General features: G+C 39.3%; 1 protein-coding gene and 1 long non-coding RNA gene across 3 annotated transcripts in view; one reads left to right on the forward strand and one right to left on the reverse strand.

The window, feature by feature from the left end:
* The window catches only part of RSU1 (Ras suppressor protein 1), a 101,265-nt gene that overhangs the window by 58,243 nt on the left and 18,809 nt on the right, over positions 1-24,213 (forward strand). The window lies entirely within an intron of this gene.
* LOC106629659 (uncharacterized) overlaps positions 9,120-24,213 on the reverse strand; it is a 34,829-nt gene continuing 19,735 nt past the window's right edge. The window contains exons 2-3 of one of the 2 annotated variants that reach the window (XR_001333044.3): positions 17,001-17,199; positions 9,120-16,298 (exon numbers count right to left, since the gene is read on the reverse strand). This is a non-coding gene — a long non-coding RNA (uncharacterized LOC106629659). The remainder of the gene's footprint in view (positions 16,299-17,000; positions 17,200-24,213) is intronic. The other variant, XR_001333043.3, reaches the window with a different exon arrangement.

The raw sequence follows: 24,213 nt of genomic DNA on the forward strand, positions 1-24,213 counted from the left end.
TCAAAATTGTTTAGACTCCAAGTGATACAGGAAATACTGCTGCAAGAGTGAATCTTCCATAAAGGCTTAGTTCTGCAAATAAAAGGGGGGGAAATGAGAAATGAGGAAAGCCAGAAGAAATATGATGTAATACATCTGGTTTACCTTATCTCTCTGGGGAGGGTCTGGCTGAATTTGCTGGTCGAGTTTAAGTATCCATAAGGAGAAATCCAAAACATTTCTTTTTTGGCCACCTAATTTATCTGCCTGTTGTCTGAGCTCATCCTTACATAAACTAAATAAAATATTTTTCCACACTGATGTTTATTCATTTAGTTCCTGTGCTCAAATGTTTAGGAGTGATGTACCAGGTTGGGGGGCTGCCTTCTCTGTTAACTTTTAAGCAGGATGCTATGAAAGGTCTTTTTCCTTTACACAATGTGTGATATGGTGGTTCAGAACAGTAGGATCATTAGAAAAATTCACTGTTCAACTTCATTTTCTCTTGGGCAGAAAAGTTCCTCTCACAAATTAACCCTGTGCCTCTTCCCAACTTTTCATAATGGTTTATATGCCTGATGTGAAGTATGCCTTCTCTGAAGTGATGTTATAACAGAAATCAGTGTTCACATGGTGGTTACTGGAAGATTTTGCTTTAGCAAAAGGTGGACAAGAAATATACCTGAAGTGACTGGATTCTGAAACCTTAGAGCTCAGTAGCAGTGAATGTCTAGCCATGCACTGATTTGAGAGGTTGACCTGCCTCAAACTGTGTAAAAGTGTTTGTCAGTGGTTAGCAAAGGTATTTTCTCTGTGTGCATTCCAACATTTTACACCTTTAGTTGGGTGGCAGTTTGAGACAATCATGGTTCTCCAAACAGCCTCTTCCATCTGTCCTGCCAGCACAAACGGTGTAGATAAAAGATACTTGATGAACTTTCTGGGAGTTTTGTAATTAGAAGACGTCTCTCGCTGGATATCCAGCACAAAAAGAAGCAGACTGGCTGGAAGCTACAGAGACACCAGGATGGGTTTGCATTTACAGGTTAATAGCAAGCCAGTGGTATTAATTTCTTCATTAAGTCTCTGCAAGCAGTGACACTTGTTGCTACTTTGAGTCTCCAGGTGGTGGCAGGCTCATGGTTTACTGTCAGCACAATTGTTTTGGGGATGAAAGATGGACCACTTGGAAAGCTTAACCTTTCCTTTCTCCTTCAGAGGGCAAACAGCCCTTTTCCCTCTCAGAACAACACGACATCAATTTTACCAGGGAAGGCTGGAAGTTTTTCAGTCCTGTTTTTTAACCAACATAATGGACAATTTGGGCCAATAACTACCCTTGGTCAGTCCTTCTGTAATAGCAGCCAAGGTGATACTGTCATCAGTTTTTGTATATCCTTTGGTTTCCTGTGAACCTACTCTGTTAAGGGGAAATGCTTAATGCTCTTTCTATTGCAATCTCAAAAACTTTTAGAGTCAGTAAAGAGTAACACTAACTCAAACTTTGGACCTTGTTCCTGAACTTCAATTTAATGTAATTGTTATTTACAGCATTAGAGAGTGGTAAACAGCTGCTTGTGCCTGCTGTTTTTTTGTTTGGGTTTTTTTTTTGCTGTTGGTTTGTTGGGTGTCTTGGAGGTTTTTTCCACCTAATGATGCCAACAAAAGTGACCTGGTGTTTTTCCTTTAATTAAAATGGACCTTTGTGAATTAGTGTGTGAAAATCACGGGATACAGCACTAATTGGAGTTTAGGCAACTGTTCCCCTAACCTTTCACAGTGAAACTTCTAAATGAAATGTTTCAGTTTAATTTAGTAGCTTGAGAGTTTTTCATAGCTAGATATAAAATAATGATTCTTGACCTTTTTTGGACAAATAATATTGGGGGGTTTTTTTCTGATAAAACCTTTATAGCATCATTCATGTGTGGCTAATCTTACCTGTGGTTTGACTGCTTCAGCTCCCATTTGACAATAGGCATCCTAAGGACATGGGAAAAGACTTTCTGTGGTAAACCTCTGACTCATTGAGCCCAGCAGCCTTCCCCAAGAGGCAGTAGGGGAGATACTATTGAGGGAGAGCCATGCCCAACATGACTTTAATGTTTCCAGGGATGGGGCATCGGCTGCCTCTCAGCATAACCTGTTCCAGCACTTTACCATCCTCATTGTAAAAAACTCCTTCCTTATGTCTAGTCTACCCTCTATTAGTTTAAAACCATTACTCCTTGTCCTATGAGGAGATATCCTCCTGAAAGGTCTGGTCTCATCTTTTACATAGGCCACGTTCAAGAGCTGAAAGGCTGCAGCATTTTTTCATAGGGTTGGTGCTCCTGCCTGCTGATCACGTTGTTGGCCCTCCTTTGGACTTGCTCCAACAGGTCCATGTGCTGAGGACCCTGGAGCTGGATGCAGTGCTCCAGGTGGTGCCTCACCAGAGCAGAGCAGAGGGGCAGAACTACCCCCATCAACCTGCCCACCACATACTCACTACACTGAAAAAATCCAGATCAAGGGTTAAGTCCCTGAAAACATTTACAGTTTTCTTATATCTTTAGGCTATCATCATTTATATACTGGAAGTTCACAAATCAGATGTTTGTCAAGGTTATGTAGCAATAGCAGAAGCTTTTAACAATGTTAATGGGTTTTAAGTGTAAAATTCTGGTGTCCTAATTGAACTAAGGAAAGTGCTGAAAGTTGTCATTTTTTTAGGGAAGCCTCTGCATAGATTTTGAACTCCAATTAGCAATCTACACTGCAGTAGACTAGATCAAAATCAATATTTCTGCCTGGAATTCACACAGCCTCTTTGAGAGACGAGATTAATATGGTTACTGTTCAACTCTGTGTTCTCAATCAGCTCACTATGTGCACTTGTCATTCATATTTTGTTTTTAGCTTGTTATTCTGACAGAAGAGTCTCTGAGGAACGAGAGGAGAGCCAGTTTGAGGAGTAAAGCCATGTAACATTTACATATTTTCACACTGTTACGGAAGCCGGCTGTTAGGCTTTGAACATTATTTATTCATTTGATACTGCTATTTGTTACAGACCTCTGAAATATGTTACTGACAGTAACTAAACCATCCGTCTCACTTTAGGATTTCCACTGATTGCTAATTTTGTTGACTAAGTGGTGGAAAAAGCTCAAAATATGTTAAAACTAAAAAGACATGGTTCTATTAGGTTTTTCCTAATACCCTGCTCCCATACTGGGTTGCAAGAGAAGGTTTTTTTTATGTTGGCACATGCACTGACAAAAACGTCATGTTGTAGGTCTTGCAGATCATGCAGATCATTTCAGTTTGTGCTGGTGTGTTCTAACAACCATGCAAATGAGCTTTCCATCATGGTTGTTTACCCAGTGGGTGGAAATATAACCATCATATTCAAACGAGTTGAACCAACTGACTCTAAAAGCAATTACTGGCAACATTGATTTTTCCATTAATTGGCTGAACCCTCTGAAACATGAAGTCTCTAAGGATAGCATCTGAAATGTGTTACTGCTTTTATTGCTGTTATGATTATTAGATTTTGGATGCTTCCAAAATGTTCTGGACTCTATTCAAAATACAAGACAGTTTCTGATCTTGAGAACTGAGGAGTCTGAAAGACAAAATGTCAAAGGGAATAAACACTTCCAAAGTGCTTTATAATTTCATTATTACTTTTGATAACTGTTTAGATGCTTCACAATATTAATGGGGTCTTATTGAAGATGTTGAGTTCTAATGAGATAATTCTTGCCATAGTATGTCAGAAGAGATCTGGATCAAATCCTGATTGCTCAAAAATTTATTCAGTTTCTGGTGGAAGAAATTTCAAGGCTTTTCAAGAAAAATTAGTTCACCCAAGACTCACATTATCCAATATATATTCTATTTACAGCTTTATACCCCTTCTTTGACTCCCTCTTTGTCATTGCTGTGCTTGTTGTACAGGTCCCATGAATAGAGGTGTTGTATAATTCATTTAATAGCTATAGATACCTGAACGTGCCAGGCCTACTCCCTCTGGGTGTTAATTTTTGCACTTTACTAGATCAGAGCACAGGTGTCTTCATTGGGAAATAACTCTTCAGAATGACTGTGAATGTTTAAGAACATTTTCAAGTTGTCAGGCTTTTTCTTGAGCCAAAGGCAGTGGCTGATTTCCTAGAATAGCCAGTAGTACAGTGGGAAGGACCAGATGTTTCAGTAAATCTCTAAACCAGAGATTTCCTGGATGCTGTTTTTAACCCCATTTTGTAGTCCAGGTCTGACTGTCTTTGCCACTCTTGCTTGTTTGGGAGAAGTATCTGCTCTACTGCACAAAAGGTTAAAGCACAATCCCTTCTACTGCTTGGTCCTTACATTGCAATATAAGTAGTTGCTAGCTAAGAATAAAGGGAAAAAATTAGAAGGTGTACGAGACCGTGAATAACAGAGACAAATTTATATCAGACATTGTTTTTCTTTTTCTTCTACTTTCTCTGTTGCTTGCCTAGTGACTTGCCTAAATGTTTAGTCATACAGTGAATTTGTGTAGAAAGTTTTCCTCTGAAAAACTGGGAACGTACATTTTTGATAAGTATGTTTTCTGTAGATATGACAGCATGATAAAGTGATTAGCAGAGTTGAAGAGAAGATAACAGAAAAGGAGACAGAGTTACAATTTAAAAAATCACCCTTGATGATTTTGGAAAAAAAAAAAAAAAAAAGCATTTCAAATATAAATAGCACTGTGTCCTGAACAGAGTTGCCTGCATTTCAGCAGAGCTGAGTGTAAAATACTGACTGAAGGAATACAGGGTAGGGAATGACTGCTAAGCACTGGATCTGCAGAATGAGCTCTGGGATCACAGTGGGTCAGCATATGCCACCACATCATTGCAGAGGTGCCTCATGTGACATGGAAGAAGTAATGCATCTGCTGTACTCAGTTCTGCCAGCCCCCATTTTAGGCTCTGTATCCAGCTGCAAAAAACTTGAGAGCCAAGGAACAAGCCAAGTCAAAGGTTAAAAAAGTTCACTTACTAGGAAAGATGGATGAAGTAGAGGGGTTTTCCCTGAAAAAGAATGTTGAAATATTTTCAAGCAAGTCTTTGAAGAAGAAGGAAAAAAAGTGTGAGTGAAAACAAGACAAAAAATGTTCAGATTCTCAAATCGACTTCTTTCATCACTGGAGATCTCTAACAGTAGCAGTTCCTAAAGGAAACATGAAATCTGGAATGTAGATTCAGTTTGCTTTCAGCTTTCTCAGCTAAGTTCATTGTAAGGTAATAATGTCCATTGTCTTAACCTTTGTGATGGATTTGTAGTCCTCTTATTTCACCCATCATGTCACTTCATAGCATATGTTTTGCTAGAGGGAGATGTGAACTACACATGAGACACTACAAGTAAGTTTTCTAATTTAAAAAAAAATCTTCTGTCTCAATCCTGAAGACTCTTTAACATAGATGAGTAGAGAAGGGAAAGAAGTTAATTTACTTTAAAAGTAAATTAAAATTTAGGTTACAAATAATGAAGTTAAATAAAAATAAAAGTTAAGAAATTTTAAAATATTCTCACGTAGCTGAAAGCACAACTTTATCAGGGAAGAATGCAATCATTAAACTCCCAATTTTCTTAGTAAGCAAAAATAGCAATTTGCAGTAAAGAAATGTGGTACAGCATACTTTGCCTACCTTTTGAGACTGTTTTCTACTCTTGTCAAGTTTGGCTTTCAAAAGGCTTCTCCTTTGTAGAATTTTTGGAAGCATCAGTGAAGCCTGAAAATTTCCCTTCTGTAATCATCTGTGGAAATTTCAGCGTGAAAAGACGAAATAAATAAAGTTCCAGTGTTTTGTTTGTTGTTTGTTTTTCCCAGAGGTGGTCACTAGGAAAACGAAAGTAAAAATCCCAAAATTGATACATCAAGCATGTAACTTTAGGATTGTTGTTCTTGTTGAGGCAATAAAGTGCATATTATAACCAAAGTAAAAACTATTTTTCTGGAAGAGTGATGTATTGACAATTAGTCTTACTAGAAATTCTTAATTTACTGGAGAGCAAAGTAGTGTGTGCTGTGCTTTGCTTGTGATGGGAGTTTCACAATGCAGTGACAGGAAAAAATATGCAAAAATGCTTAGTGTCAGTTGTGCAGAATGCAGTTCTTACTAATGCAGGTTTTCAAGCACAAGCATGTCTTCTGTTAAAGTAGAATATGTGGGGAAAGGAATTCTCAGTGAAACAGGAGTAAAAAATTAGGAGAAATCTCTTAAGGAGTTAAATGCACTGTCAGACTTGTTTGACTGTGCACAGTAGCCAGGTCAGGAGCACAGGACACTGCAGTCACAGAATAGGTACTCAACATGTTCATTTATGATCTTAGGGGAAGATGATTTTATATTTAATTTCTGCCACTCAGTAAATCATGTTTTCTTGTGCCAGTATTCTTTGCTAATGGGAGGAGCACCTTAAGCTCCATCAGGCAGGGGATGCTGCCCATCCACAGCCCTGTTTAGGTCCTTTGTGAAGTGAAGTATGACATATTCCAGCTACCTCAGACTTCCTGCAGGTTCAAAGGGTAGGCAGAATGTGGGAACTGGCAAGTACAGTGATGCCAGATATCATAAATACCAAGTATTTCAGCTGTCTGCAACACAGTCTTTATCATGAAGTGGCAGCTATCATTTTCTTCCTTATCCTTCATACTGTCCCTTTTAACATTAATTTACAGGACATGCAGCCAGCCATTTAATGTTTAATACCAGGAGTGTATGGATCCTCAGCATCTCAGACAGCTACCTCACTGTTGTACAAAGGTCTTAAAATTAATCAGATTGAGAGAGCTGTATGCTGAAATAAAGTATTTTATATGGTCATTGAAAAATAGATATAAACTTTTTGGGTGTTGAAAAGCTTCAGTGGTAATTGTTACTCACGTTTTATGGTGGCAGAAGACAGGGGAGTGAGGCAGGAGAAATAACCATTTTAAAGACTGAAGCAGAAGAGATGACAAACACTACTTCATCAAACATAAGCACAGCTTTAGTAAAGAAGAGCACCAATATTGACAGCAAAGCCCAGCAATTCAAAGAGATATGCTTAGATATTCTGTACATTGTATCTTTTTGGTCTTCTTGTTTGCTTATGCGTATGGTACCTGATTTTTTCATATATAAGCCAAATTTAAAAGACCTATTTCAAGATCCATAAACCTGATGATTTTGTATATGCACAATGAAAGCAGATGTGTTACTCTGTATCATTATTGTTTGTGGAATTATTTAAAAATCTGAGTGTTTTGTTGCCACCTTTCCTCTATTTACAACTCTTAGATTTTTGGTTTATGAGCAGCAAAAGCAAACTGTCACTATTTGCTATAAATTGGAGCTTTTAATATCTATGTCTGTTCTAAACATTTGTCAGCTTTGAGTATTCTGTCAGTAGAAAATAAAAATAGCAGGAAATCTCAGCAATAGTGACACTGAAAATTTATCTGCTTATGCTCAAAAGGTGTAAAATGCAGGTTTCAAGAATAAGCAATTGTAGTTTTCCTTAAAAAAATGCATTTGCTGTGGCTAACACTAAACTCCACATACATCACCACCAAAATAAATGACAGAGAATTTGTATGCAGTGTAGTTATCTACACAAAATACTATTAAACTCTTTAAACATAAGAGATAGCCAAATAGATGTTGTTTGTCAGACTCCACATTGGGTGCATTGTTTGACACAAAGATGAAGTTGTAGAAATGCTCTGAAGAGTAGTTCTACTCAATAACAGAGGTGTTTTATCAGCTTGTAAAACTTGACTGTCATGTCACAGTGTTTTAAAGTGAAAAGATATTTCAAATGTGAACTTTTTCCAATAGCATTGTTTTATTTAACCTGGAAGTGTGCCTGGTAAAACTGGTATGTACAAAAAATGAAATTAAAAGTTTATATATGCTATTATATCTTGTTGCTCTTATTTTTCAGTCTTGCTGAGGAAAATGCTCTTTTGATAATTTTCCTGAGTTTTTCTTTTAAGATTTTCTTTATTCAGTAGTATCTTTCTCTCCTCGAGGGGAAAAAAGCCAGCTAATACATCAGCTTTAGTGGTTTTATTCATTAGTGAAGCCTGCTTAGAGCAACAGTACAAACTGTGAGGTTCAAATGTATTATATTGTGGTGGATTCCTTGTTACAGAACAGGACTGTTTTGGGACAGCCCTGGCTGGATTTTTACTTGTCCTTAACTGAAGTGTTTTGTTTGCAATGGGACTAGGTCAGTTCTACCATCACAAGTGTATTATATCTAGCCTGAAACATGGTTTTCTGCCTAAAACAATTTCTCCTTGAGATTGACTTTTCTCTCATTTTATTTGTGAAACATCAAACCAGGTAGTTATGGTTTTAGTTTTAGGAGATATTCTGGCAAATACTTCTCTCCTGAAGTCTTTCTGTTCAGTAGTGAGTGGCTAATGTTTTAATTGTGTTCTGCTTTTCTGGCAGTCCAAAAGCGAGTAGCTATCATTTTCCCCTCCAATAAACCATCTTGTTTGCAATCCTCCTTTGAAATTGTGAGGCTTATTTTGCAAGAAGATGAATGTGATTAAAAAAATACTTTCCATTTTAGGAGAGAGTCTACAAAAATTTTATCTGATCAAAAAGTAGTGTTACAAGATTGAATTCCTGTCCACTGCAGAAGTAATTTTTGTCTGACAGTGCCTTCAGTCTGCTGTCAGTGTCTTTCAAGAGTAATACAGGAATGTAAAGATGGAAGGGGGAGACTTACCTAGAGAGGGATAAAATTATTCTTCTGGGAAATGCTTTTTGTTTGTTTATTTCACAGCAAAGGCTTGAGTCTGTTCTTAAATGAAGGAGCAACACAACCTAGATGGGCCCAGCAGGGAGAACGTGACACATGGGACTCGTGTAATTTAAATAAAGGCAAAAAGGTTTTTAATTCTGTCTTTTTTCTTTTGGATTTTGTTGAGCAGAAATTGTAAATAGGTGCACAGTCATGATAAAAATGATGGCTTTGTCTGGGAGTTCATTGTGCAATTGAAGCCTGTAAAACAATTTTTCTTATTCAGTAACTTTCAAAATATTTATTCATTTAAGATTATGCATACCTGTAAAAGTATCTAAAAAAATATAACAATCTCTTCAGCCTGGAATCATATTGAAAAAAATGTGAAAAATTAGTCTATTGGGTGACAAAATAACATTTATTATTTTAGATTAGATGTACAGCAGAAATAGTTGAGGAGTTGCAAACTCAGACCTTATAAGTTTTCAGTGGCATTACTCAGTTAGGAAGGGAAGGCTCTTAAATCACTTAAAATAATTACTATTGGAAAACTTCATACAATAAAAAATACAAATCTGCAGAAATAGAACTGAACTCTCCACCCTGGGAAGGAAATGATCAACCATGATGTGTTAGAGTGTTGTTAAATAGTTAGTGGCATAGTGGCATGATACAGTGGAAGAAGAAACTTTACTAAATTTTTCTCATAATCCAGAGAGATGATCTGGGACAGAAGGAAGAAGGCAGGTGGCTTGGGTTTTAGCATGTCATTCCTTTCCAGCCTCATTCTGCTGCTGTCTGAAGGCAAAATTGCTTCTTTCCATATTCCCTTCACCGTTGTTCCCACAGAAAAGAAATTGAGCTGCATGGACCAGACAGAAATCTACTCTGTAGTAGCAGTAGTGGTCCATAACGCATGCCATCACCTAACCCAGGCACTACATCTGGCTGCACCATTACCCTCCAGATGGCAACTTTTGCCTTTGGAAGGAGCTGTATTTCCATCTCCTGGACATTCCTTGGATGCAGCTAGAGTACTCATTTTCAGGGAAAAAGGATAATAGTCAGGTTATTGGAGATGGATCCACCTAAACCTCTGTGAACAGAAAAACTCATTATTCAGTGATACAGACATGGGGGTTCAGAGAAGGTTATGCAGAAGTCACCTGTGGTTGACAGGAGGGCATAGTGACACATACCAAAGAGAAATGCATTGAGACTTGGGTGGGCACCTCCTGTTATGCCAGCATCTGCTTGGCGTGGGCAGTGCAGCAGTGAATTGCAGAGGGTCACATTCTCTGAGTGCCTTTAGCAGAAGAGCAGCTGAGGTGTTGCACTGTGCCAGGAGGTGTCCCAGAAAAGTCACGTCTCTGGCTGTGGTGCGTTCAGTGCTGGCCAAACACCAGTGCACCCACTAAAATATTACTCATTTCCTGCTGTGAGACAGGATTAGGAGGGAGGCAAAGCAGGCTCAAAACTTTAAAAGGGTATAGAGAAAAGTTTATTCACAGAACTAAGATAAGAATAAGTAGCAGAATGCAACCTTTAGAACCTTTACAACCCTTCTTTCCCACTGACAATGTACAGAAACAATACAGTCAGTTTATCACCTCTAGAATACTCTTCCTTCAGTTCCCTTAGGGAGAGGAGTCCCTCTTGTTATTTTGTGGAGACTTCTCCACAACAAAACAATTCTCTCATTGCTTCTAATTTCCACGAATAGCAGCTGCCTGGGTATCTGCAATCGTGAAGTCCCTCACATCTTTCGCAGCTTTCCCACAGCTGCATTTATGGGTCATGTCAACTTATGCTATATTAAGGATGAGCTGTTCAAGAGCAAAGGGTCTCTTTATCTGTCTCTGAGATCATCTTCATCTCTGGGAACTGAGGCCTTCTTCTACTTTCCCTGGGGGTAAATGTCTTCTTCACTCTTCTCTCTCTCTCTGTTCAAACTTCTCATGGGATCACAGCTATTTCAGCGTCTGCTTGTTTCAGCATGGATGCCTTTGCTCATATCTACAATTTGAACATTTCTTTCCCCCATACATTCAATGAATTACAGGGAAAAAAAGAGTCTGATGTATCAATTATATCTTCTTCATAGCCTTACAAGAGGATTTCAGCCCAGGACTTGGGGAATCTCCTCAACCCTCCCGTCTGGGACTTGACTTTTTTTTACTGACCCTCATGTCTCATGTTGTTCCTCTACGTGTCTTCACTTCGTCCTTTTCTCTCACCCAAGGGAGGATTGAAGGTCTACAAGTCTTACCTGTGCACTGAAAGAGTTGCTATCTCACCTGGGGCCTGCAGATGCCCATGTGATCCCTGCCATGGGGGGTGGCCAAAGCAGGGATGGATCTTCAGGCCCATGGGGGCTGTGTCAGGATCAGCCACATGCCCGGTCTCTGGCCCTTCTGATTCAGTTCTCTGCATGGGCCGCCTCTGGGGTTTTTTCTGGCACCCATGCTGGGAGAAGGGCCAGGATCTCGGCAGCCAGGCGAGGACTCAGCGGTCGATGGCCTTCCCTTCCCCTGCCCAGTGGCCACTGGGCCCAGCCTGGCCCCGCGAGGCTGCAAGGGCCGTGGTGGAGCAGGCCTGGCCCGAGCCGCACCGCGTTACCTCAGAAGAAAGAGAGCTTTTCCTATGGCTTATTCATTTTTAATGTGTGTTCATAGAGGCGTGTTCAGCTATCTAGTGGTTTAACGAAGTGTCAGTATTCAAAACTAGTCACTTTTGCTGGGCACAGAGGAAGCTCTCAGCAGCTCCTCTCAGAAAAAATTACTTAAGTGGATGGCTGTAATGCAAAACCGGCACATTGGCACCTGCTCCCCCACCAAGTTGCCATCTTGGAAGAGCTGGAGGTATAGTTTCCTCCACAGAGGACAAAGGAGCCCTGTTTTCCTCTGAGAAAGTGTCTTCTGGTACCTGTTGGGTTTCTGTGATTTGAATACACGCAGTCTGACATGCCACTTGGGCAGTGTTACTGACCCATGGTGTACATTGAGTCACTGCTGCACTGGCTGAGATGCTGCAGTTGATTCAGGTCAATTCAGCTTTTGGGACTGGAAGCCATTTTTAAGACCTCAGCTGCTACTAGGTTCCCTGCCCTTTCTTCAGTGCTGAGGCTCAGAGCAAGGGTGAATGCACGGTCACAGGGTCACATCACCTTCCAGCGCACCAGCTGAGACCTACCAGAGCACACCTTCATGTCCTGAAGCAAAGGTGCTGTACCCCTCCATTGGGGTCACTTGCCATTCACTGGGTGGCTGGAGGACATGTGCAGACAGCTCCCTTGGGAGCAGCTCCTCAGCTGTAACTCTGCAGCCCAGCATACAGATGGTGACTTGTTTGTCAAGCCATGCCATTTGTGAAACTGTAGTCTGCACCTTAGATAGTGTAGGGGATCTTTGTCCATCTCATTTTCACATATGGTCAGCATGCATATGGTTTAGGCAAGTTTTGAAATACACAGAACTTTAAAAATATTTTTCTTGTACCCATGAAATATCTCACCTGCCTTTTGACAGAGTTATAGAAGCTTCAAAGCAACCATATAATGATATGAAATAGTTTTCTTTTAATAACATCTAGTGGTCCCAGTTCTTATTTATGTTTCCTGGATTTGTAACTCCAACAACAGTATTTTAAAAAGTCAGATAAAGTGGTCTCATCTATCGGTTATATTTTTTGATGCTTCAGAAGACCTGTTTAGTTTTTATGTTTGAAGCCAGCAAGCTGTTTTAGAACCTGATGAAAAACATTGAGAAGTAATCATAAAGCAAGGCTTTGGGAAATCACAGGAAGCAGAGTTCCTGGTAAATATATTAGATCTGTAGTACAATTTAAGGACAGTACTTTTAAGGAGAATGTGTTTTGCAGAAATAACATTTGTCATGAAGTTATTCTTTGCAGGTAAGCACCCTTCCTTTGGTGCATTGCAAGAACTGCTGGGCATGTAAATAATATCAGGAATGTCCCTGGGAGCAGGGCCTAATGTGGAACAAATGCTTCTCTGGTGCTTCTGCTCCCCGAGAACTCTTCCTTTGTGCTTCATATAGCAGTCCAAGCTGATGGCTCAGATATTTTTAAGAAAGCTTTTTTTGCCATCTTCTGTCACCACATCTTTACACACTTCAAATTGTGAGCAATTATTTTGTCCTTTCAGTCCAGCTGTTTCCTAGGCATTGCCAGTTGAAATGGTTTTCCTGTACTCATTGGTTCAGTAGCTTTGGTGAATTGGTTCAGTGACAAATGCCTTTCAAAGTTGTCCCTCAGACCCGCAGAACAGTGCTCTGATGTGACAGGTAATCCCAGTGCCTTTGAAACAGGATCTCTCAATATAACTGCATTTTATTATTCACACTTGGGCAATGGTGATCTTTATTTTACCTTCTTGACAGTCTGTGTGCAAAAGAATATGTATGTGTGTGTAATTTAATGAACGAGTCTGTTGCCCTTTTCACCTCGCTACTTCCAATCCTAAAAACAAAAAGGAGAAAGAAACAATCTATTTCTTTGAAGCAATTTTGATTAATGCATTGCTTCAAAATTCTGGCATTAGGAAATAGAAGAAACCTATTTTGGATAACTGAATTTTTCTGGAAGTCCTGCTTTTAAAAGTGGGTTTATATCTTTGCCTGGGTTAAGTGATATAGCAAATGCTTTTGATATAATATTTGTGTTTCATCTGAGGGCTGTAAATATTTCTTTTTAGATCTGCCTCTGATAACCCTGTGTCTAGCAGAAATTCTCCCTCTGACTGAAGCATATCCATCATTCTTCAGAGTATCCATCATTGCGCATTCTGATTCAATAAGATATTATATCTTATTATCTTTCCAGTGAGTCACCATATTTATGGATTTAACTGGTATTGTCCAGATGTATCATCTTTGGTTCAGTGTTTGGGTAGTGTGGGACTTACTCCCCATACACCACATACTGGAGGTTGCTGTTAGGTGGTGCTGAGCCATCCCAGGGCCCACTTTTATCTATGAGTGGTATCAACAGATAACAATGGAGTTTTTGTTAGTGCAGAGTATATATATTCAGGTTTTTTGAAATGAAATGTTAAGGAAAACTTCTGTTTATCTTGTAATGCTGAAAAGTCTAATCTGATTTGGTAGTTAGGGCTTTTCACATAGTTTCCTTTTCACAGAGGACTGCACACATATTTACTGTAGTTTGGTTATTCAGCTAGCTTTCCATAAATATTCACTGATTTTATGTGGATATATCAACTCTTCTAAGAATTGAATGGCATGAGACATATTCCTATTGAAACTTCAGGAAGTCTTAATTGTGGTGGATTATGTGACTCTTGACAAGTTTTAGGCTTTTTTTTTTTATGTGATGCTTCATACAGCCTTGCATGTTGTTCAGACATCTGTTTTAACTCTCTGTGCATAATTAGTTGAAAATTGGTTTGGTTTTCTGCTTTTTTGTAATTACAGTAATTATACCTTCTAACCTTGTTAAAACTCCTAAAACAAACACTGCAAATAAAAACACAGGAAGAATGCAGAACCAGGTGTGCTTTTTTAATGATGACAAATACAGGACAGATTTCACAAGGTTAGAGGTCAGACAAGACATCTTTTCTTATTTGTGCATTTTCAGAAAATAATTTTAGAAAATAATTGAGAAGATATGTTTGCAAATAGAGCAGCTGACATGAGGAACTGTGCTTCTGTGGCAGTAGTAGTTGCCAGTAAGGTAATAAGAGGCAGGTTAATTACAGAATTTTAACAGTTTATATATGTTTAAAAGATGCAACCACTAGTCAGAGTAATATTTTTCTATTGCTTATTGCTAGTGGGATATAGACAGCTTTAACCTGCATGCCAAGGACAACCCTTTCATAGCAGTATACAAGTAAATTAATTTTTAGATCATGCTGTTTCCTGGAGTACTTGAAACACATTGTTAGCAATATTTAATAAGTGAAAAGTCTTTCATTGCTTGGAGCATGGGCTGGGTTTGGTTTCTGGCTGCTCTGCTGTTCAAAGCATTTTTCTTGGGGCTATCCAATTACAGCAATCTGTTAACCTCTTTGGAGAAGAAAACTGAAATCCATGTCCAGAGAGATGAATGAGATGGACCTGGGGGCAGACAGCTCACCGAATAGGCTTTTGATTAAAAAATTACCTTGTTCTTAAGTACTGATTGGGGAATTTCTGAGAAGCAGATGAGAACCTGATATAGAAAAATTCTTGCATTTCCTGCCAGAGAAGATTGTTTGTGCAGGCTGCACATGGCCTAAATAACCAGCTTTTAGAAAATCATCTTTGCAAGAGTCAATAATTTCAGTGCATTTTTGAGACACAGTTGCTAATTTTCTCAACAAATGTTCCTGATAGCTCCTTCATGCAGGTATCAGCCAAGCAAAGAAGTAAAGTAATTCTCATGGAAGAAAAAATCCTTATTCTCAAGCAGCAAAGGCATGATCCGGATAATTTAATAATTTTTTTTAGTTTTTCCACGTTTGGAGTCCCTTTACATAATGCCTTAGACTTGCCAAATTAAAGAGAGTGAGAACTTTAATGAGGAAGAGCATCAGACAGAAATTCCCCAAGTCAGTTCCAGGAGAATGTTCTGGGCACCCAGAGGAGGGGGGACATGCTTAGTGAAGTTACTGGAGTGTTTTGGGGAGGGGGCTGGCTCAGCAGGCAGAGGGAGGTGTTATTTTAAAGTTCAGTAGGCAGATGCAGTGCAGAGGAGAACATCTCTCCAAACTCTTAGGCACTCACAGGTCACTTAAATGGGAGATGTATTTGCACTCCAACATACTTTGCATACTTTGCATACTTTGAAAATCCAGTCTCAGAGGAATCCTTCCAGTGCCAAATCCTCTGACCCAGTGTGGCCTTCTCTGTCCCTTTTTTCTGAATTTTGGTTGTTGACTTCCTATATTCTGGGCATGTATGACTAATTTTAAAAAGCTGTCCAGTGGCATCACTGTGTGTTCGTGATGTATCTAATACTCAAGGATCACACATGTCCAGTGGGGTCAGAGCTCATTTGATCTGTGTCTTGCAAAGTTCTTGACTCTTTCTGAATAGAGACTGGTAAATCTGAGTTCTCCAGTTTTATTATAGTATCCAAGCCACACTATTATGTCCCTTCCTTAAAGCTGGAATTGGTTTTGAAACAAGTTTTTTACGTTCTGGTGGGATTTCTGCAGATCCCATCAAGTTACCAATCAGTCATTCCCAGGAAGGAGTGAGAGCATGTGTGGGGAAGAGTTGTCAGCTATGTGCCATTTCACTTGCAGATCCCTGTGGTGGTCCTGGCTGCTTGGTGTGACTTGTCTGCTGTGTCACCCTTCTGATTCTGAAACATACTGACTGGCTGGCTTGGCAGGTTTCTTTGCACTGCCTTTGTATTCCTGGATAAAATTTCTTGCAAATGTAGTGGCTCCTTTTCCTCTGCCTTGTTGATTTCCAGTAGGTGTGAGGCTGTGGTGCTTGTTGTCAAGATTTTTTAAGGGGTTTTCAGCCTTCCTGAGAGGCAGTTGAAGTTGGTAGCTTGTTGAGTTAGAGTATTCTCTGTCAAAGAAATCATGATTGTCAGAACAGAAAGTGTTCCTTCACAGGTAAGTTAAAAAAAAATAGAAGTCCATATTAATACATATAACTACAAAGTATCCATTACCTTTCTTCATTTCTTTTCTGCTGTGTAAAGGAAGGACCTTCAAGGTTGTGTATCATTTGTCTATTTTTGCCTTTGTGTTTCATTTGTCTGTTTTTGCTCTGTCTATCTGAATCTTGTATCCTGCTAATTAAATGTAAACCTCTTTGCAGTCATTTCAGTGGGTTTTAATCTACTCTGCTGGTGTCTTTGTGTACTGTTTGTGTTCCCAGTGTGACTGCAAGGAGGTAACATTTCTGAGTCGTTTGTGGGCTTGTTTGCTTATCATGCTACCCGGTCCACCCACTGAATTTTTGAGTATAGTATTGACAGTGGTCTCAAAGGCCGGATCTTTTTACCCTGGAATGTTAGAAAAGGGTAAAAGGTATATCTTGTAATCTCCTAAATTCTAAAAGTAAAACAGAGAGACTGTCCACTGATGTAAGAGGTCCATCATGCTGTTCCATCTTACACCTAGCAAGCCCCATGGGATGTAAAACAGCACAATTACTGCCTGGCTTTTGTCTGTTCTTGAGAGGAAAGTCTGATAGCCAGTATGCCAGAAAGCATTGGAGCTGCCTTTAATGAGTATGAATAACAGTAAAGATACAACAACATACGGCTCAGCAGTCCTGTGCAGCTGAAGCTCACAGCTCTGCTTCTTCACTGCTTCTGTTTGTGCTGCCTTGGCTGGGAAATCACTTCTTCCTCTTCCATGCAGACCTGCAGCTAAGGAATGACTCATCCCTTTCTTGCACTGACATTGACCTCAGCAGTTCCTCCTTTTCTGTGTGAGAGCAAATGAGAGGAGAATCAAGCCTGCAATCCCGAAAAGAAGAATTGCTTAAATTCGATCTCATGAATAAGTACTAAATCCTAATTTCATACTATTTCTGGTCTTCAGATGGAGACAGCAATATATTAGGAATTAAATAATAGTTTTGAAGCAGGATTGAAAATGCAGCATCTGCAGTTGCTGCATTATGACCTTATCTGTGTAACTGCCCCCAGTGACGGGTCCTCAGCAAGGACACCAGGCTTGATGTTGGCTGCTTCTGCCATCCAGCATTCTGGTTTTTTACTTTCTTCTAAAACAGATCAGTAGGATAGGTTCTTATCAAGAGATTATGTGCACTGAGTGGTGACATACATTTCTGTTGAGTTACTGTAATGCTGCCCTGTTTTACAACTCAAGAGTTGCATTTTAGGTGACTCTAGCACTTGTGCCCTAAAGCTTGTTGTTAGATATTAAGTCCCTAGTAAAAGTCTTCTGACATCACTTTGAGATGCTGGGGTCCAGCTTCCTGAGCTGGAACAATGTTAGCATGGTTTGGTCAGGTATTAATGTCTTCCTCTCAGAAAAGGCAGGTTTGATTTATGCAGTGTCATTTCAGTGAAGTCGTGTTCAAAACTCAGACACATACAGTGTTAGTGCCTGGTGTTTGACACTTTGGAAGAAGATGTTTTCATGTTAGTAATTCTGAGTAGGGAAAGATAAGATCCTTGAGAAACTGCTTCCAAATTGTGAGGTAGACTTTCTACTGGCCAAAAGTTAATACATTCAAAATGAGAAATTATTTGTTAGTTATACATCCTGTTGCTGTTACTAAGGTACGTAATAATTACTGTCTGAACTCCCTTTGGACTAATAGCAATGCTGTTCACAGCAAGAGTATTAAAACTTAGTGGCTTAACTAGAAAAAAAAAAAGTGAAGTTTAGCTTTACGAGGTTAGATTGTAGTAGTGAAGCATTTTTTAAAAAAACTGAGAAAGTAAGATCAAGCTTTTCTCAGCTGCCCCCTCCACTCAAACACTTACTGTCTCTAAGAGGAAGGTGCTGTAGGGGCTCTGTAAGAAATTATTTGTTGCCCAGTGCTAATAGCTGAGCTGTTGTTTCTTGGGTTTTTGTTTTGTGTCTGGTTTTTGTCAGGTCTTCTTGATCAAGCTATGTCTATCTAAACTTGCATTTAGGAGAGAGTGAAAACCAGCTTGTTTTTATGGTAATGAGATGTCCCATGTTTTCTTTACATTTGCAGTGTGTCCATGTTCAGGTGAATACCTTAACTGCCTGTCTCAATACCTTAACCACTGTGTGCTGTTTGCCAGGGACAAAGACCAGCTGGAGTGAGAAATTTGCCAAAAATTGCAGCCCAGTGGTGGGAAAGGACTTGAAAACAAAACTAGATCATGAGGTTAAAATCTTTTATAATGTAGATTATACAGATAAAGCTGTGTGCAATCAAGGATCAGGGATGTGTCATTCCAGCATCCCAGACTGACTTTGCAGGCATCCCCTTGTCTCTCACTACAGCACTCCTGTCTGATTTGAATGTGGTTTTGCCAAGTTCCATTCCCTTCTGAGCAGTGTTGCAGTAAGTGGGTCCTGAGGAAAGCTGTGCATTGATCTGACAGGGATGTTGAGAGATCATTACTGCTGGGCAAGCCAGGGCCTTGTAAAGCTGTCACGTTAACGCAGCAGTGCCTGTAACAAGCTGTGTTCATACGCTCTGCTAGGAAGGGAAAAGCACTTCCTCTCCCAGATGTGAGGTGAGGTGTTCACTCAACCTGGCCTTGTGCTCTCTGCTTTATGGAGTGTAAGAACTTCAACATTGTTGTCTGGTTTATATTTATTTGTGTGCCCTTTGAACTGCCGGCTGTAACAAGACAATGATAACAGTGTCTAGTAGGGGAGAAATAAAATTTGTAAAGTGATCCACTAGGAAAGGATCAGCAGCATCAGATTGAGGATGCCCAGCTCAGAGGAGTCATCTCTACCTCTCACACCAAGGATAAGTGAACGAGGTACTGGGCACCCCCTGGACAGCCACTGCAGGAGCAACTCTGTGCTGGGGGCTTGTCCCTCATCAGAGGAGAACATCTGTCACTGAGACATGTGCAGATGGTCTCAGAGAGTATTAGATGCCTTGCTCTTCTCACAGAGTAATTTAGCCTATAAAAGAGATCCACACACTTGTTTTTACTAAGCTGCTGTGATGTAGGATTGTGCTGGAGTGGGGTTCTTTTGAATTTTGTTTCAGGAGGTTTTTTATGGAAAAAAAAAAAACAACCCACAAAAAACCCCAAGTGTAATAGCAGATACGAAGAGTTGGAATTTTAAAGTCTCACATCGAATCATTCAACTTTCATCCCTGCCAGAATTTATCTATAAACAAAGGGGATGATTTGTCTGAAGTGGGACTTGATGTGAGATTTTAGATAAAGAGTAGGTGACATAGAGAAATGTTTCATAAGAGATAACTGTTAAAGTATGTTCATAGGTTAAAAAAAGGTGAAGAAGGTGGGGGTAACCTGTTCAGACTATTTTTCAGCCTGTTTGCTTTGCTTAGTATACATGTGGCTTGGTGTGAGTTTTTTTAAAGCGTAATTCTGTGTTTCCGAAGACCAATGTAAGGAAAACGGGCAGCAGCAGAGGTTTGAGTGGATCCTGTGGTGATAGGAGTGCTAGAGATAGGATGGTCAGTGCTGGATAAAAACCTTCTTTTTTTTCCAGCTGACTGGCAGCTAGAACTAAACTCCTGATACCACATATTTTAAATTAGTTGGTAGAACAACACCATTGGCAGATTGGTCAGGTAAAATGGCATTGATATACCTAAGGAAACTTCTCTGAGAAAAATTTTAGTTATTCACCTTAACTCCTCATTTTTAGATACAGAATTATCAATGTGGCTTAGAGGGTTTAAACATAGAATCCAAAGGAGAAATTAACCCTCTTTGATGCAAGGGACTGGAGTTTTACCAGTAGCTTGAATTGAAGCTGGGAGTTCCTTGCTGCTCATCTGCTGGGATGAAAGTATGCCTTGACTGCAGAGAAATCGTGGCACTCCTCATTTCCCCTATTCCATCACATGACAGGTAGTCTTAGCCCTCTTGTTTAGCCACTTACTTGGGGCTTAATGCTTATCTATGAACAAAGAAATTGTGCATACAATTTATACATAAATCCTGACTGAGACTACTTTTGGATTTGTGATGTTTAGCCCACTGTGGACAGCTCAGCTGATCCATTGAGGGCACCAAATAACTGTTCTCAGCTGAGAAAATTTCACAGTAAGTCATTCTTCCTTCCATCTCAGTGAAAAATTGTGAGACCTGGGAATTTTACTCAACACAGAAAATAATTAGAAGCTTCAAGCCAATCAACAGGACTCAGATTCCTTTCTCAGGAGCAGCAGGAGTGTGACTGTATTAACCCATGGTGTTCTGCTGGAACACCAGCATCTTACCCACCCTGATGGTGGAAAAGCAGCCTTGTGTTATATTCAGCCCCCCATCAGTTAAAAAAAAGAGAGGAGGGGGACGAGATAAAAGAGGTACTTGAGCACTTTAAAACAAGTATTGATTTGTAGCCCTGCAGATGCTTGATATAATGTCAGTTATTATGAAAGTACATGGATTTGATATGAAAGTCCTCCAAAAATATATTGGATAATTTATATATAAAGAGATAAATATTGTTTTAAAACTAGAGCTTGTGAGCATCTATTTTTTACATATTGTTGCAATGAAATGTGAAACACTTGTTCCCGTGTTTTAAGCTGGTCATCTGCATGAATTGCAGTGCTACTGTAAATATTTCTCAACATGGGCAGGTAGATGCTCTTGGAAAAACCAGAACAAATTCTTAAGTTGCCAATATTGTCACAAAGTGTCCCTGCAGAGTGAAGCTGTTTGACAAAGTGTTTCCCTGGTGATTTGGCTGCAGATGAAAATGTCTCCCGCAATAAAATTCTGTGCTCAGGTCTCAGTTCTCTGTGCTCGTCAATCAGCAAATGACATATCAAGGATTTTTCTGCTGGATTAGTTAATATGGTGGGGAAAATATGGGATGCATCGGTACTCCTATTTTTATACACAGGGGTTTCTTTACCCTTAAATATGCATTGTTTTTAAATACAGATATATTTTTGTTGTCTAGAGCTTCCTTTAGTAATCAGTAGTGCTGCAATAGAACTAATATAAAACTATCTTTTATGTACTTAGATTTTCTTGCCTGGAGATAATGCCTACTCTGAAAATCACTGTCAATCATAGGGAAGAGAGAGCTGGGGGAAGAGTGGAGAGATCTGCATTTAGTGACAGCATTTCTACCCTCAGTGCACTGTCCTCTGTGGCTTAATATATTCATGTTTTGCCAATAAATGGCATTTTGTAGAATTTTTGTGGCCCTGTGTGTTGTAAACGCAGTTTTGCTGGGGATAATCATGTTCCACATCTGCTGATACTTTCATAAGGTATCATTAATAGCTTTAGAAAGTTCAATTACGTGGCTGCAAAGAAATAAATCACCTTATAGTTTAATTACCTCTAATATAACAGCAGCAAATATCTCCTGGGAAGCTGCCTCCTGTGTTACTAAATGACTGTCAATGATGAAGTTGCTTTCCTTAAAGGATGCTCTGTTAGGGAGATTGTTTCACAGTGTTTTATGCTACATCTGTTTTATGCTGCCACTACTAAATTTTATAAAGGAATTTAAAATATGACAGATGTCAGTAATAACTTTTATTTCATGCCTGCTTTTTAAAGAAAAAAATGGAACTTACTGCAGTTCCCATAAAGATTTATAAGAAATGTTTCATAGGAAATCCTTTTTAAATACTTTTAAAATATTTTTGAATGATTATATGGGATCCAGGAAAATATCTTAAAACACATTTTAGCAGATTCCCTCTGCGCAGTGTGTGCCCATCTGCTGTGAAAAATATTAAGAAAAGACCTTCATTTTCCTACTTAATGTCTCAAAACAGTTACTCCTCTTCAGATCCAACCACCAGAGAGGCAAAAAGGGAGCACAGATGGAAAGATGAGTATCCTATATAAAATAAGAAGTGATAAAAGGATGAGAAACAAGGAAGGAAAAGGAAAGAAGAAAGCATAAAAGTGGTACAGGAGGAAGACCAGAAAGAAGATGCAGGCTGACGAGCTGGAAACAGAAAATAAATGGGAAGAACCAAATCCTGAACAGGGAATATATATGAGAAGGATCAGCTGTTTAGGCAAAGGGAAGAGATAGGAGGAAGTGAAATAGCAGAAACCTTGAGCATTTAGTAAAAGCAGAAATCGAGGACACAAATAATCAAAGGATATGCTATAAGACAATATTTTCTGCCTTTCCCTCCCATCACCAATCAGTAGTTGGGAGAGAGGTATGACAGATAAATGTGAAAAGCACAGCCAACTTGTGTTGTCCTTTTCTTGGGACTCTGGTTTTCCTTTTTGTGATTTTGGTTCACCATGTTTACTTGGGGTCAGCTGCATTTCCTTTAGTACCACTAAATTGCTAAACTCGGTGACTGCTTTGAATTACTTAAATCATATGATTTTAGGATCATAGCTTGAACTAAGAGGCTTTAAAATTATTCCAAGATTTTGAATCATCTCCTCCTCTTGCTTCTAGAAAAGTCAGGTTTCAGTATGTCCCCTCTCCCGTTTTAATCCAATAACCAGCAAATGTTATGACTTGATATCTCAAGTGTATAAGGGTGTGCAGCCTTCAGTGTAAATACAATGGTGGTGCATAATCTCAAGCATCTTCCTGTCCCTGGGGTGGTGAGGTGGCTCCAGAGGAGCTCCCAGGATTTAGGCACTGACCAAGATTCATGACTCTGTGCAGGGATGTGAATCCCATGGCTGTTCTGTGGCCCATCCTTTTATTTGCTGGCTAACAAAGGTTAGGTAGAGCAGGAAGATAAAAGAGCAAGGCTTTTTGAGTGATAAAGCCCTGGAATGTTTTGTCTCTCTGGATCAGAGAAGACCAGGGACTTTACCCTGCCCTTTTCTTTGGGCAATTTCATTACAGCAGGAGTGCATGCTTGTTAACACTTCACAGGGTAATAGGTAGGTTGTTAACTAGTGGTTGTTTTCATCCTCTGAGTTGTAGGCCATAACAACAAGAATGCATTCTATTTCAAAGGGGCTCTTTTTAAAGAAAAAGAGGGGTTTTTGCTGAATTCAGAAGGTGGGAGTTAGGTAGCACTTAATGTATTGAACGCAGTGAAGGAAAATTTGAGCATAAGGTACAGAGACATGTAGGTTGGATTTGGATGAGCACACTTGTGTGTGGAAAATTATATACTGTCTCAACGAAAATTACTTTTTCTTTCTGAAAGAAAATGTTTTCTTCCATGCACTAGGAGAAGTTACAGTTCTCCCATTGTAGCATGTGTAGTTTTTTCCCCCATACACATAAACAGAAGTACCATTAAACTAATTTTTGCAAAAAGAATATAATTCATTCAAGGAAGTTTCTTTCTTTCTTCAAAATATTTTTATTTTCTCTGTTGATTATTTTATCTTCAAGCTGTGAACTCCTGGCCTGTTCTTCATTGTTCTAGCAGGAATAAAAAGTACACCATAGATACATCCCCCTCTTCCTAAAAATAATTCCAAATCAGAAAGAAAATGTTCAGAAAGGCTCTGAGAATATCTGATTGAAAATTGCCACTGCTGAAATTACATCTTAAGATAGTAAAAGAAGAACAGAATCAAGTTAAATGTAACCTTCTTGATTATCTGAGGCCAGAATTAAAGTACAAATGAGTGTAAAGTGATAATAACATATAAACTGTAAAAAATGCAGGTCAAAGTAAAGTCCTGCTCTTTTGTCCTTGCCTCCCTTGGTTTTTTTGGCTATCTACAGGTGATCTTCAATGCCTTTTCTTAGCAGGGATAGCTTTTAAAAGGCAAAGGTCTCACAACAACCAGGATTTTCAAGGGAATGTCCACACTTTGCCTCCAGTGAAAGACAACATGTTTGGGTTTGATTTTGGCTCTTTTACCTAGTCTGGAGTAAGACCTCATTTGGGACAG

The sequence above is a fragment of the Zonotrichia albicollis genome, chromosome 1, assembly GCF_047830755.1.
Source record: "Zonotrichia albicollis isolate bZonAlb1 chromosome 1, bZonAlb1.hap1, whole genome shotgun sequence".
In the NCBI taxonomy this organism is placed as follows: domain Eukaryota; kingdom Metazoa; phylum Chordata; class Aves; order Passeriformes; family Passerellidae; genus Zonotrichia; species Zonotrichia albicollis.